Genomic DNA, 13824 nt, shown 5'->3' with positions numbered 1-13824 from the left:
GGAGAACGGTCAGTAGGGAAGTAGTGCGGCTTGTGCAGTGGTACCAGGCCGAAAGGTGAGAGGGGCTGTCTGCACCCCAGTTTGGACAGTTTCCACTACCTAACAGGGATTGGTGGGAGGGGGGCGTACTTCTTGCTTGCTTTAGAGCTGTTACTTCGGGGACGCAGTGCACGCTCCTGCCTGCTGCCGCCGGGACACGACAACAGGCAGGGAGAGGACAGGCTGTGAGAGGGCAGGGAGGGGACAAGCTGGGAGAGGGCAGGCTGGGAGAGGGCAGGGAGAGGACAGGCTGGGAGCGGGCAGGTTGGGAGAGGGCAGGCTGGAAGTGGACAGGCTGTGAAAGGGCAGGCTGGAAGTGGACAGGCTGGGAGAGGACAGGCTGGGAAAGGGCAGGCTGGAAGTGGACAGGCTGGGAGAGGACAGGGAGGGGACAGGCTGGGAGAAGGCAGGCTGGGAGAGAACAGACTGGGAGAGAACAAGCCGCGAGAGAACAGGCCGCGAGAGAACAGGCCGCGAGAGAACAGGCCGCGAGAGGTCAGGCTGCGAGAGGACAGGCTGCGAGAGGACAGGCTGCGAGAGGACAGGCTGCGAGAGGACAGGCTGCGAGAGGACAGGCTGTGAGAGGGCAGGCTGTGAGAGGGCAGGCTGGGAGAGGGCAGGCTGGGAGAGGGCAGGCTGGGAGTGGGCAGGCTGGGAGAGGACAGGCTGGGAGAGGACAGGCTGGGAGAGGACAGGCTGGGAGAGGGCAGGCTGGGAGTGGCTATGAAGGAGATTGGGAAAAAAATTGGTTCAAATGAATTTCCGTTAAGAATGGGATGGTGGGAATTCTAAGCAATTGCATGCTAAAATGAAGCCTGTTTCTGGCAAAAAAAAATATGAGTCTCCAGTTTGAATTGGGAATTGGGGCATGCATGCCTTTTTCCTCTTTTCTAGCAGAGCCGTCCTGGATCCTTAAACCATTACAGCTTTTTTATCCAACAACTGCATTCTGAGATTTGTAGTTTTATGCTTATACATTGCAAGAATGGGCTGTTGGCTAAAAAGGCAGCACTAACTGAAGGGAACACATGCCATCTATTTGGTTTATAATATTTCCTTAACTTAACTACCAGGCAGAATTTGGAAGCTAAGAATTCAGCAAAATGCAGCCTTGATGAATTCAAACGCTGGGAATTAGTTAGGGCTCATACATGTCAATCTAAACTTTGTTAGCTTTGCTGTTAAAATGCTCGCTGCTCTATTGATTCTTATTGGTTTCTCATCTACTCCTTTGGGTCGTTTTCTAGCCTCCCATTTGCTGAAGGTCTCTCATTTGTCCCTCCCAATCCCTGACGGGCCTTTCATCTGCCCCTCCCAGTCCCGAACAGACCTCTTATTTGTCCTGCTGGTTCCCCCCTGTAGGACCCTCATCTCTCGCTTCGGATCTTTGCCTTCTTCCAGCTCCCTACAGGGCCACTTACCTAACATCACAAGCCAAAAGCGAGGGGACAAAATAAATTACTTATCCAGCAAATAAGATTAGAGCAAAAATGGAGGTAGATTGAAAGAGAAAAAAGAGAGAAAAAAAATATAATGAAAAATACATTTTCCCCTCTTTTCCCTCCCTCCCTTTATGTCTCTTTGTTCCAACAAATCGAAAACAAGAAAAATGCAAATCCATATTATACACTGCTGAAACAAGGAAGGAACAGTGCCAAAACCCAGTAAGAACACAGCTGAAACAAGGAAGGAACAGTGCCAAAACCCAGTGAGAACACTGATGAAACAAGGAAGGAACAGTGCCCAAAACACAGTAAGAACTCTGCTGCAACGAAGAGAAAAAATTGCTGACGCGAGGGAATACTACAGAAACACACACAGGGCCGGTCCAAGGCATGGGCGGTATGGGCAGCTGCCCAGGGCCTCGCGCTCAGGGGGCCCCCTGCCGGCCCCGCAGAGTAGGGGAAAGCGCACTCGCGCAGGCAGTAAGGCACTTAGAGGGGCCTCACATCTTCCCTTTCGCCCGGGGCCTCAGAAGGCCTCAGAAGGCCTAGGACCGGCTCTGAACACACACTTCATACCACCACCATGGGAACACTAATAAAACAAAGCAGATAAACTGGTGAAAATGGGCTCGCTACGGCTACAGAGGCTGTGCAGAAACAAAGTGGTAACACTGCATCAGGGGCGAGCGGAAAGGTGCGCTGTGTGACTTTATTGTGTATTATTGTTAACACGTACATGAAGCGTGTGTTTGAGGGTGGGACAGACACCCTGCCTGAAACTTATACTCGGGCAACTGTCGGTGAAACACAAGTGGTCATTAAATAAACATTAATTTTCTACGTGTTAAGGAACGTGTCTTATTTGCGCACCTGTTACAAAAGTAACAGCTGCTGCCTTTGCTGCTGTTTTGCGGCTCGGCTCGGCCTTCGGCTTCTAGAGCCAGACCGGTGCCCGGGCTCGGCTCAGGCTGGCTCGCCCATGAGTGCTCTGACTCGCCCACCCCGGGTGCAAGCAATGCCTGGGGCCAGTGTGTCACGGTGGGTGAGGGGTGGCAAGAGGTGCCCTGCACAGCCTACCTCATGTAACCTCACTCACTCGGGCAGTCAGTCACCCCTCACTCGCCCAAGCTGTGCCGGCCCCAGCCCTTCCCTCTGCTCCCCGGGGAGGCCCGCCTGCTCTGCCCCTCTCAGCCCGGCGGATTCCCAGGAATCCGGGCTATGTTTTCGGTCCCGATTCCACGAGGGGTCCCCTGGGCCGGGCCAACCTTGGCCGCTCCGTTCCCACAGAGTCACTGCTGCTGGGGGCCCGGGGGCGGGGTCACCGACTCGCCCCCCTCCCCCCGGACATTCCAGTGGGGCCATCAATAACTGCCTCATCATGAGCTGCAACACCCCAGACACAGCTGCAAAGCTTCCAGTTCCAGTGAGTCCTCTCCCGGAGGTTCTCTTAGAATTCTGGGATTTGTAGTCCTGGTTTTACACTGGTTAAATAAAACCACAAGTCCTCAAATTCGAGCTTCTAGCGAGCTTTCTTTGCACGACATCCTCTCTAGTGACTTGACTAGCCTGCCACACTTCTGGACAGGTGACAGTGCCTGTGACAAAGCCAGTAGGGCTGGGACAGAGTTAGTCACGGATCCGGACGTGTTCCCAGCACACACGGGTCTCCTCGTGGTAAGGCGCAGCCACCCTTGGAAGGCCTCACACTGCTATTGCCAACTGGTGTTTCTGTAGCGCACACTCTGACACTGGCACGGCTTCCCGGCGCTTTCAGTTGTTCTGGCACACATAGGCCGTGAGCATGTGTGGTACTTGTGTAACTAAATCTGGCAAAGACGAGCTGCACAACAGTGGAGGGGGGAAGGGCGCAGGTAAGATGAAGAGAGGGAGGAGGGGAATTTGACAGGTAGAGGCGAGTAGCGCCACGATGTTCAGCCTTCAAGCCTGAAGCGCTTCCCATTCCCTCCACCCTCTTATCGGTACCAGACCGCGCCCTGAGGCTGCTTGCATCACGTCACGCCTTATGAAGCCACTAGCCATGGGTTCAAGGGAGAACCAGATTCGGGGGCGTTCCCGAGGACAGGCTTTCGGCTGACGTAGCCAAAAGCCAAAAAATCTTGTGAACGCCCCCGAATCTGGTCCGGCATTGACGGACAGGCCCGTCTTCCAATGGCTAGCCTCCATTTATGGAGCTAGCAATAGAAGACGGGGCGGATTCCAAGCCCCATATACTATTCTCATTAGGTTTTTTCTAGCACATGCGTACTTCGTACGCATTGGCTAGTCAAAACCTAAAAAAGACTTCACCAGGAAAAGAAAACAAAGCTACGTCAACCTCAGGGAACACGAGCATCGGCTGCACCGCACAATATATTCCCGTTTCAGGTTATACACGAAGTAAAAGAAGAAGCATGTTTAACAATGCATACATGCATTACTTTGTATGCAAACAGGAAAGTAACAATGTTCTGGAACTTGCCAATTTACAGAGTGTGTACTATGTTGCCAAAGTGAGTGCAGCTTGCCATACTCAAGGTGTCTGTGAATGTTGCAAGGAAGGAGCCATAGGAGGCCAGTATAGGGGCTGTTGTATACCCCTCTGCTTTACAATGCACTATATATCAGATGTATAAGGGGTTCGTCTGTGGGATGACTGCTTTACAAGCCTTAACAGCACAAAATCCATTCGTATTATCCTGACAACGGCCCTCCCCTTATGCTAAAAGAGTTCCTGAGTTAGGTATTGATACATATAAAGAAGCAATAATATGTTTTTATATAGCTTTCGGAAGTCCCGTTCTGCCGTTCCTAAGCACTGTAAAGACAGCTTGTTATTGTTATCCAATTTAATGGCACCCAATTTACCGACTTGGGAAAGATGAGAGGTAGACTCGGCCGTGCTAGGCAGAAACCTCTCTCGTGACGCAGGAGGTGCTGCCCGTGTGCCCTGGAGCAGGAGCCCCCGGACCCCCTCCCAGCTCTGCTCCGCTTCCCCCCACCCCAGTGCAGAGGGAGGTTCTCGCCTCCTCTCTCCTTCCCGGTAGGACACACCCGCCCCTCCGGGCCCGCCCGGTCCCGGTGCGTACACTAGCCTTAGTTCGAGGGGGCGGGCGCAGGGGGAGGGAGGGACAGAAGGACACCGCCGGGGAGGGAGGGACAGACACCGCCGGGGGAGGGAGGGACAGACACCGCCGGGGGTAGAGTCAGGCTGGGGAGCGGCAGGACACCGCCTTTCAGACACCACGGATCAAACTACAAGATCGGCTTGACTAACTATGCAGCACGAAAAAGCTAATTATTTGTATTTTATGTTGCACCACCACTTCACTATTTTGTCGTTTTAACACATACTAACACCGCATGTGTGTGGGTCTTTCCACCACCTTTACCACACAATACTGCGACCAGCAACTCAAACGTGACCCGTTCACATTTGGATCAATTATAGCTACACATTTTGTAACGTTTAGTAATGCCTGTGTGAGATAGAGGCTCCTGGCAACCCCCCCACCCCCCACCAAAACTTTGCTAAGACTATCTGCGGAAGAGGTTGGCGAGCCACCGGAAGCTTGAGCTTGAAGCCTGGCTCTGGCTCGGCTCGAGGTCCTGTTGGAACCTTGGGCCCACAACAAGCCGAGCCTTCACGTGGTTCCTGCCTGGCTGGCTCCCTAGCCACAAGATGTGGTGTTACGGTCAGACTGGTTGACTGTGGAACCAGGTTCAAGTCTCAGGGTGGGCTCAAAAAATCATACTGTGATTCTAGGCAAATCACTCGATGTCGCCATGCCCACAAATACTGCACTTGACCCTGTGAAATACAGCTTGTTATTGTTGTCCAATTTAATGGCACCCAATTTACCGACTTGGGAAAGATGAGAGGTAGACTCGGCCGTGCTAGGCAGAATCCTCTCTCGTGACGCAGGAGGTGCTGCCCGTGTGCCCTGGAGCAGGAGCCCCCGGACCCCCTCCCTGCTCTGCTCCGCTTCCCCCCATCCCAGTGCAGAGGGAGGTCCTCGCCTCCTCTCTCCTTCCCGGTAGGACACACCCGCCCCTCCGGGCCCGCCCGGTCCCGGTGCGTACACTAGCCTTAGTTCGAGGGGGCGGGCGCAGGGGGAGGGAGGGACAGAAGGACACCGCCGGGGAGGGAGGGACAGACACCGCCGGGGGAGGGAGGGACAGATACCGCCGGGGGTAGAGTCAGGCTGGGGAGCGGCAGGACACCGCCTTTCAGACACCACGGATCAAACTACAAGATCGGCTTGACTAACTATGCAGCACGAAAAAGCAAATTATTTGTATTTTATGGTGCACCACCACTTCACTATTTTGTCGTTTTAACACATACTAACACCGCATGTGTGTGGGTCTTTCCACCACCTTTACCACACAATACTGCGACCAGCAACTCAAACGTGACCCGTTCACATTTGGGTCAATTATAGCTACACATTTTGTAACGTTTAGTAATGCCTGTGTGAGATAGCGGCTCCTGGCAACCCCCCCACCCCCCACCAAAACTTTGCTAAGACTATCTGCGGAAGAGGTTGGCGAGCCACCGGAAGCTTGAGCTTGAAGCCTGGCTCTGGCTCGGCTCGAGGTCCTGTTGGAACCTTGGGCCCACAACAAGCCGAGCCTTCACGTGGTTCCTGACTGGCTGGCTCCCTAGCCACAAGATGTGGTGTTACAGTCAGACTGGTTGACTGTGGAACCAAGTTCAAGTCTCAGGGTGGGCTCAAAATCATACTGTGATTCTAGGCAAATCACTCGATGTCGCCATGCCCACAAATACTGCACTTGACCCTGTGAAATACAGCTTGTTATTGTTATCCAATTTAATGGCACCCAATTTACCGACTTGGGAAAGATGAGAGGTAGACTCGGCCGTGCTAGGCAGAATCCTCTCTCGTGACGCAGGAGGTGCTGCCCGTGTGCCCTGGAGCAGGAGCCCCCGGACCCCCTCCCTGCTCTGCTCCGCTTCCCCCACCCCAGTGCAGAGGGAGGTCCTCGCCTCCTCTCTCCTTCCCGGTAGGACACACCCGCCCCTCCGGGCCCGCCCGGTCTCGGTGCGTACACTAGCCTTAGTTCGAGGGGGCGGGCGCAGGGGGAGGGAGGGACAGAAGGACACCGCCGGGGAGGGAGGGACAGACACCGCCGGGGGAGGGAGGGAGGGACAGACACCGCCGGGGGTAGAGTCAGGCTGGGGAGCGGCAGGACACCGCCTTTCAGACACCACGGATCAAACTACAAGATCGGCTTGACTAACTATGCAGCACGAAAAAGCAAATTATGTGTATTTTATGTTGCACCACCACTTCACTATTTTGTCGTTTTAACACATACTAACACCGCATGTGTGTGGGTCTTTCCACCACCTTTACCGCCGGAGCAGATTCGGGGGCGTTCCCGAGAAGAGGCTTTCGGCTGACGTAGCCAAAAGCCAAAAATTCTCGGGAACGCCCCCGAATCTGGTCCGAGATTGACGGGCACAGCCTTCTCCCAATGGCTAGCCTCCATTTATGGAGCTAGCCAATGGGAGGAGGAGGCTGTTACCCGACTCCAAACACAGCTCATAAGATTTTTTCCTAGCGCATGCGTACTCCGTACGCATGCATCGCTAGTCAAAACCTAAAAAGGAGACCAATTATCACCGACCTGTTATAAGCCAATCTCCTTAATTGACGCTACTGCTAAAATCCTAGGGCAGGTGATCCGATTCGTTTAGAAACCTGGGCTGAGGAGAACAAGATTTTAACCCCTATGCAGCTCGGGTTTAGACAACCATTGGTACGATAGAGCAAACCATAAATCTGCATATTATCATTAGTAAATATGTAAGGGCAAAAGGGGGGCTGTCCACGTGTGCTTTATAGATCTCTTGAGTGCGTTTGACCTAGTCAATAGGGAAAAACTTTGGATAATAATGTTGAAGTTGGGGTTTGAATTAGAACTCCTTTCCCTGTTTAAACGTTTGCACAATGATTTAAAGCTTGCAGTACGTTATGGCCTGCAGGGGGAACTAACTTCGCAAATAGACTCTCACAGAGGGGTAAGACAGGGTTGCATTTTAGCCCCATTTTTGTAACTGATATACATATAAATGGCCTAACTAAGAACTTTTAAAAGGAGGGGCGGATGTACTAAAAATGGGGAGCAGTCACTTTTTATATTCTATACCCAGAGGATACCATTTTGTTTGCCCGCACATCTAAACGTTTACAGAAATTAATGGAGCACTTCATGAAGTATATGGAGGGGCTGGATTTAAAAAGAAATCTGTAAAAATATTATATCATGACATATGGGCCTATCAACACATAAACTAATACCCTTAAAATGGGATGATCCCATTGCGGCACTCACAGTGTACGGAGCGGCAATCCGACGTTCAGAGGGTGCCGACACGCCGGGATGTTATGGACGCGCTCGTTGCACTTCAGGTGGAATTGCGGTCACTCTCAGCGCGGCTTGGGGACCGGATGGACGGTGCGGTGAAACAGTTGCAAGGGGATGGTGTGCCTGATCCCTGGCGTAGTGTGAGATCAACTTTTCCAGCTGACACGGGCACGGTGGATACTGTGGTACCGGCCGCTGCAGATGAGGGGGAGGTTGTTTCCCGAAGTTGTAACTCCGACACGGGGCTGCCTGGTGACTCGGATGGAGCTACACTGTTGCAGCTCCCTGTGGAATCTGGAACTTTGTCTCTAGGATGGGTGTTGTGCCCCCGTCCCCCGTTGCCGCTACATAAGTATCCCCCTGCGTTTATTGCCTCCCGAGTGCCCTTTCTCCAGCATTGGCCCGGATCTATACTCTGGCACTCGAGGATAATTTTTCTGAGGGGTTGCTGCTCGGCTGCTACAGCGGGACGTCCATTTTGCCTCTTCTTTTCCCATCCTCATCGGCGGTGGCCATTTTGCTTTCAGGTACTTTGTGAAGCTGTCCCTCCTCGGTTGCCGAGTTTTAAGGAACGCTCGCGCTCTGGCCAGGGCTGATATGCTGAACTTTGTGACCGGGACTGACAGGTTGGCGGGGACACGGAATGGGAACTAGTCCATATATGTTGAAAGGTGTGATTTAATAAGCCTCGCCCCGTCTCCAGCTATACCGAGACTGTACATGTTTGCTAAAATTTCCGGGGCGGGGGTGGATTGTATGGCGGGACTGTTTGGTAATATTTACAACGGGGCTTTATTCAATGTGTTACAAACAATGGCGGGTGGCGACGGGTTGGGACTGTTTCGGTTCCCCCTGCCCACATCCTTAGAATCGCTCCTCCTCTTCTGCATGACGCGGGTTGTTTACTTCGCAAGGCACCAGGGTTGCAGATGACTGGGAGTCCGGGAAATCGACTACTGGGTGGGCTCCTCCCCACCATCTTTCCCTCCCTGGGAGTGGTAGATTAGCTTGTCCTCTTCTCCCTCCCTATAGTCGAAAGTGACATTTTCCCTTTTTTCATCTTTCCTCCTCCTTTTGGAGTGTCTTGCTGTCTTCTTTCTCTCTTCCGACTTTTGTTCTTCCTAAATTTCGGGTTTATGGGGCGACAGGCACGCTGCTTGAGGGGGGGTGGGCCATAGCCTCGGCATGTGTGTAGGGTGGGGGGTTATATTTCCTTTTGTTAGTTTCTATGGGACCTGTTTTATTCTTTTCTGATTTTACCCTTTTTCCCATGGTAGGGAGTGCTGGGTGCTGGGTGGCAGTGATAGTATTACTGGGGTATGACCGCTACATTGTAGCATGTGTGTTGTGAAACCATCCTGCCTGGCGGGGACCTGATTGCTGATATGCGAATTGCTTGCTGAAGTTGCTAATGATGTGTCCCACCTACATGGACTTTGTTCTTTTTTCTTATTTTGCTAGTACGGAACACTACGGCCTGTGAGACAGTTGCATAACAAAAACTTTAAAAATTTTGACCTTCATTTATCCTGCGCCACGGTGCTGCGCTATCCTCCAGTTTTTCTTTCTTTCAATGCATACGGTTCTGACGCAGTACTGGGTCGCCATAATGTTTGCTTTCGTGCTCAACTAAGTGTTCGTGGCCGGCCAGATGGTTGTAGGCCCGTATTTGTTGCTTTTCTTTGTGCACAATAAAGGTTTTCAAAAATTAAAAAAAAAAAAAAAAAAAATGGGATGATCTATACTTAAAAGGGCAAAAGATTGTAACTTGGGTATAACTTTTGCATCCAATTTAAACTGGTATTTCTTCCCATTTGTTGGGATTAAGGAAATCCCAACAAATAGGAAGAAATACAGAAGCTATCTTTCGTTTTTCAAGGATTTTAAATTACAAACTTTTGCTAGTTATGATTACATTGTTTAAGACAAAATGTATTTTAGCTGCAGTTTATGGGGCTGGGTTTGGGGGTATCAAAACACGGACGCACTGCAGCGCATTGAGAATGGTTTTTCACAGAGGCCACAGGCAATTCCGAAAAATACTCCAGATTTTTTTTTTCATGAAGAGTTGGGCTTATCCTTTGTAGAGGACCAGCTAAAAATTGCCCCACTTCTACTATGGATCATATGTTGGCTGAACCTTGGCGCTGATCGGGTGAGAGAGTGCATCTTAGATTGTTTATCTCTACAACATGTGAATAAGATATCATGGTTGATGTTAGGTAAAAACATGTTTTGGTAAATTAGGCCTCTCACTGATTAAGGGTGATGCAAAGGATTGTGAAATCTTGCTCTGCAGAGTTTTGCACAAATGAAAGAATACGCAGCATGCTGAATTTGAAGACCATTGAGGGGTATGTTTCTATTGTCACAGTCCAAAACACTGAACCATATTTGTCTTAGTTTGAAAACCCATTCCATAGTTTTGACGTAACCTTTTTTTAATTAAATCTTATTTTAAAGTCACCTTCCCCATTCAGTGTACATGGAAACATAATCTACCGCCATGCCATTGTAACCATGTCTCAAAACAAAGCAGGAGCCACTTAATTTTATTCTGCCCTCTATATTCAACCCCCAGATCTGCTTTTTTAACACTTTTGCTGCGTTAGGCCATTTGAAACAATATGTGCCCACTATGCAGTTTGTCAGAGGCTTTCTTTCATCGATATATGTCATGCAGTCCTGAGCTTTATTAAGAGTGCTTTACAATTAAGAAATTGATATGGAGAGATGACCCTCTAACTCATTGTACATCGCGTTCCTTGCAGGATTCCCATATTTCAATTACTTTTTATTATTTTAAGCCAAAGATCATGTTTTAATGCTGTTACGGGAAAAAATCAAGGATATTGTTTTTATTGTATTGTATATTTATGTTTCTATACTTTTATGGCAATATATGCTGAAGAAAGAAATTTGACTTGACTTGAATGGGGTAGGGTTAAGTAGAGTGCTGGAAAGTTGAGTGTTGCTGAGTAAAGAGGAGGAGAGTGTCATAGATTGGATTGCTGTGCCATACAGTGGAATGGTGTATTATAGAGAGGAGTGGAGGGGCATACAGTGTAGTGTAATGGCATAGACTGGTTGGGCATAGAGTAGGGTGGCAAAGAGCGGTGTAGAGTGTAGTAAAGTGTTGTAGAGTAGAGCTGCATACAGGGAGTAGAGTGTCAGACAAAGGAGCAGCGTAGAGTGGAGTGTGGTACAATGGCATAGAGTGGGATCAAGTGGAGTGGAGTGAGGTGGAATACACTGGAGTTGGGTAGTGTAGAGTGGATTGTAGTGTCAATAAGTGGAGTGACTTCTCGTAGACTAAAGTGTTGTAGAGTGCAGTAGAGTAGAGTGGTGTAGCATACAGTTAAGTGAAGTGTCATAAATTGGAGTATCGTGCTGTACAGTAGAGCGTAGTAGCATGCTGTACAGTATTGGAAAGTTCTGTAGGCAACAGTAGAGTTTTCTATAGTGGAGTGGTGTGCAGTACAGTGTTGTAGAGTGGATTTGTATACAGTGTTATAGAGTACAATGGCATAGAGTAGGGTAGAGTGGAGTGCCCTACAGTGTAGTGGAATAGAGTACTGTGTCATAGAGTAAAGTATTGTAAAGTGGAGGGCAGTGGTATCAAAAGAGCTGCATACATTGTTGTATAGTGGACTAAAGTATCGTAGAGAGACTGAGTTAAGTATAGTTTATTTAACATAAATTTAAAGCTTTAAATTTATGTTAAATTTGGGAAGTCCAACAACATTGTGGTGACAGGAAAGCTAGATTCATGCCCTCTGTTGTACCCAGATAATACGATTTAACTTTTACAAGACAAAAGCTAATTGTCTATGTTTTCTCCTGGTTTTTAATCGATCGAGTGGTTTTTATTTATGTCATTTTTTTGTATGAAATTCTGCAATAGGGAAATTGTTTTTATGATAAATACATTTGTGTGATACATTTATAAATAACTGTGATCTTCTTTGTAAGTGCTTTAAGGTTTGATGATGGTATGATGTATGTGTTGACTGTGAATAGAGATGTGAGGTGTTCTTGGCTAAAATCACACTAAAGGGAAACATTTCTTTTTTACTTAACACCATGCCCGCGGCCGGAATTCCGCTCCTGTGCGGCACATTCCAATCGCGGGCGTGGTCATGACGGCTGGGAGCCGTCATCAGCACACGAGCACTGTGTGCCATGACGGCTCCCAGCCGTCATCATCATCGAAGGGGTTAATAGTGTTGAACAGTGGCATACAGAATAATACAGAGTTGCATAGTGCAGTGTATTGGGTATAGACTGGAGTAAAGTGTTGGAGAATGGCATAGAGTATAGAAAAGTGGAGTTGCATAGAGTACAGTATTGTTTCAAACAGGGGAGATGCATGAAGTGGATTGCTGTAGGGTAAAGTGAGTTAAAAAAACCTGTAAAGTGGAGTAGTATAACATTGTGTGCAGTGAAGCATAACAGAGTGTATTGGCATGTTGTAGAGTAGAGTGACATGGAGCGTAGTGTAGGTAGTAAACTGTTACAAATTGGAGTGCGGTCTTATACTTAGAGTGGAGTGCTGTGTTGTATAGAAAAGTGTTGTATAGTAGAATAGACTCTTGTACGATGGAGTGTACGGGCATAGAATAGAGTATAGAGTATAGAGTTAGACGTTAGTGTGTACGATGATGGAGTAGAGGGTTGAAGAGTGCTATAAAGTGTAGTAGACTTTTATAGAGTCGAGAAGAGTGTTGTACATTCATGTGGCGTAGAATGGAGTGGTGTAACCTGTAGTGTAATAGAGTGGATTACTGTACAGTAGAGTAGCATACAGTGGAATAGCATAGAGTAGACTACCATAAAGTGTAGTAGACTTTTATAGAGTCGAGAATAGTGTTGTACATTCATGTGGCGTAGAATGGAGTGGTGTAACCTGTAGTGGAATAGAGTGGATTACTGTACAGTAGAGTAGCATACAGTGGAATAGCATAGAGTAGACTACCATAGAGTGGAGTGGCATAAAGTGGAATACGTAGAGTGAAACAGTGTACAGTGGTGTTTTGTAGAGTGGAGTCGGGTATAATAGATTAGCGTAGATAGGAGTGATGTACATTGAAGTAGCATAGCATTGAGCTGAATAAACTGTTATAAATTGGAGTGGCATCTCATATAGTAGAGTAGAATGCTGTGTCGTAAAGTGTTGGAAACTGTTGTAGAGTGGAGTAGAGTGTTGTACAATAGAGTGTACTGGCATAGAGTTCAGTACAAATTTGGACAGTGGAGCCGTCATCAGCACACGAGCACTGTGTGCCATGACGGCTCCCAGCCGTCATCATCATCGAAGGGGTTAATAGTGTTGAACAGTGGCATACAGAATAATACAGAGTTGCATAGTGCAGTGTATTGGGTATAGACTGGAGTAAAGTGTTGGAGAATGGCATAGAGTATAGAAAAGTGGAGTTGCATAGAGTACAGTATTGTTTCAAACAGGGGAGATGCATGAAGTGGATTGCTGTAGGGTAAAGTGAGTTAAAAAAACCTGTAAAGTGGAGTAGTATAACATTGTGTGCAGTGAAGCATAACAGAGTGTATTGGCATGTTGTAGAGTAGAGTGACATGGAGCGTAGTGTAGGTAGTAAACTGTTACAAATTGGAGTGCGGTCTTATACTTAGAGTGGAGTGCTGTGTTGTATAGAAAAGTGTTGTATAGTAGAATAGACTCTTGTACGATGGAGTGTACGGGCATAGAATAGAGTATAGAGTTAGACGTTAGAGTGTACGATGATGGAGTAGAGGGTTGAAGAGTGCTATAAAGTGTAGTAGACTTTTATAGAGTCGAGAAGAGTGTTGTACATTCATGTGGCGTAGAATGGAGTGGTGTAACCTGTAGTGTAATAGAGTGGATTACTGTACAGTAGAGTAGCATACAGTGGAATAGCATAGAGTAGACTACCATAAAGTGTAGTAGACTTTT

This window comes from Lissotriton vulgaris, chromosome 2_1, assembly GCF_964263255.1.
Source record: "Lissotriton vulgaris chromosome 2_1, aLisVul1.2, whole genome shotgun sequence".
In the NCBI taxonomy this organism is placed as follows: Eukaryota; Metazoa; Chordata; class Amphibia; order Caudata; family Salamandridae; genus Lissotriton; species Lissotriton vulgaris.
Note: the sequence above shows the minus strand (reverse complement) of the source record.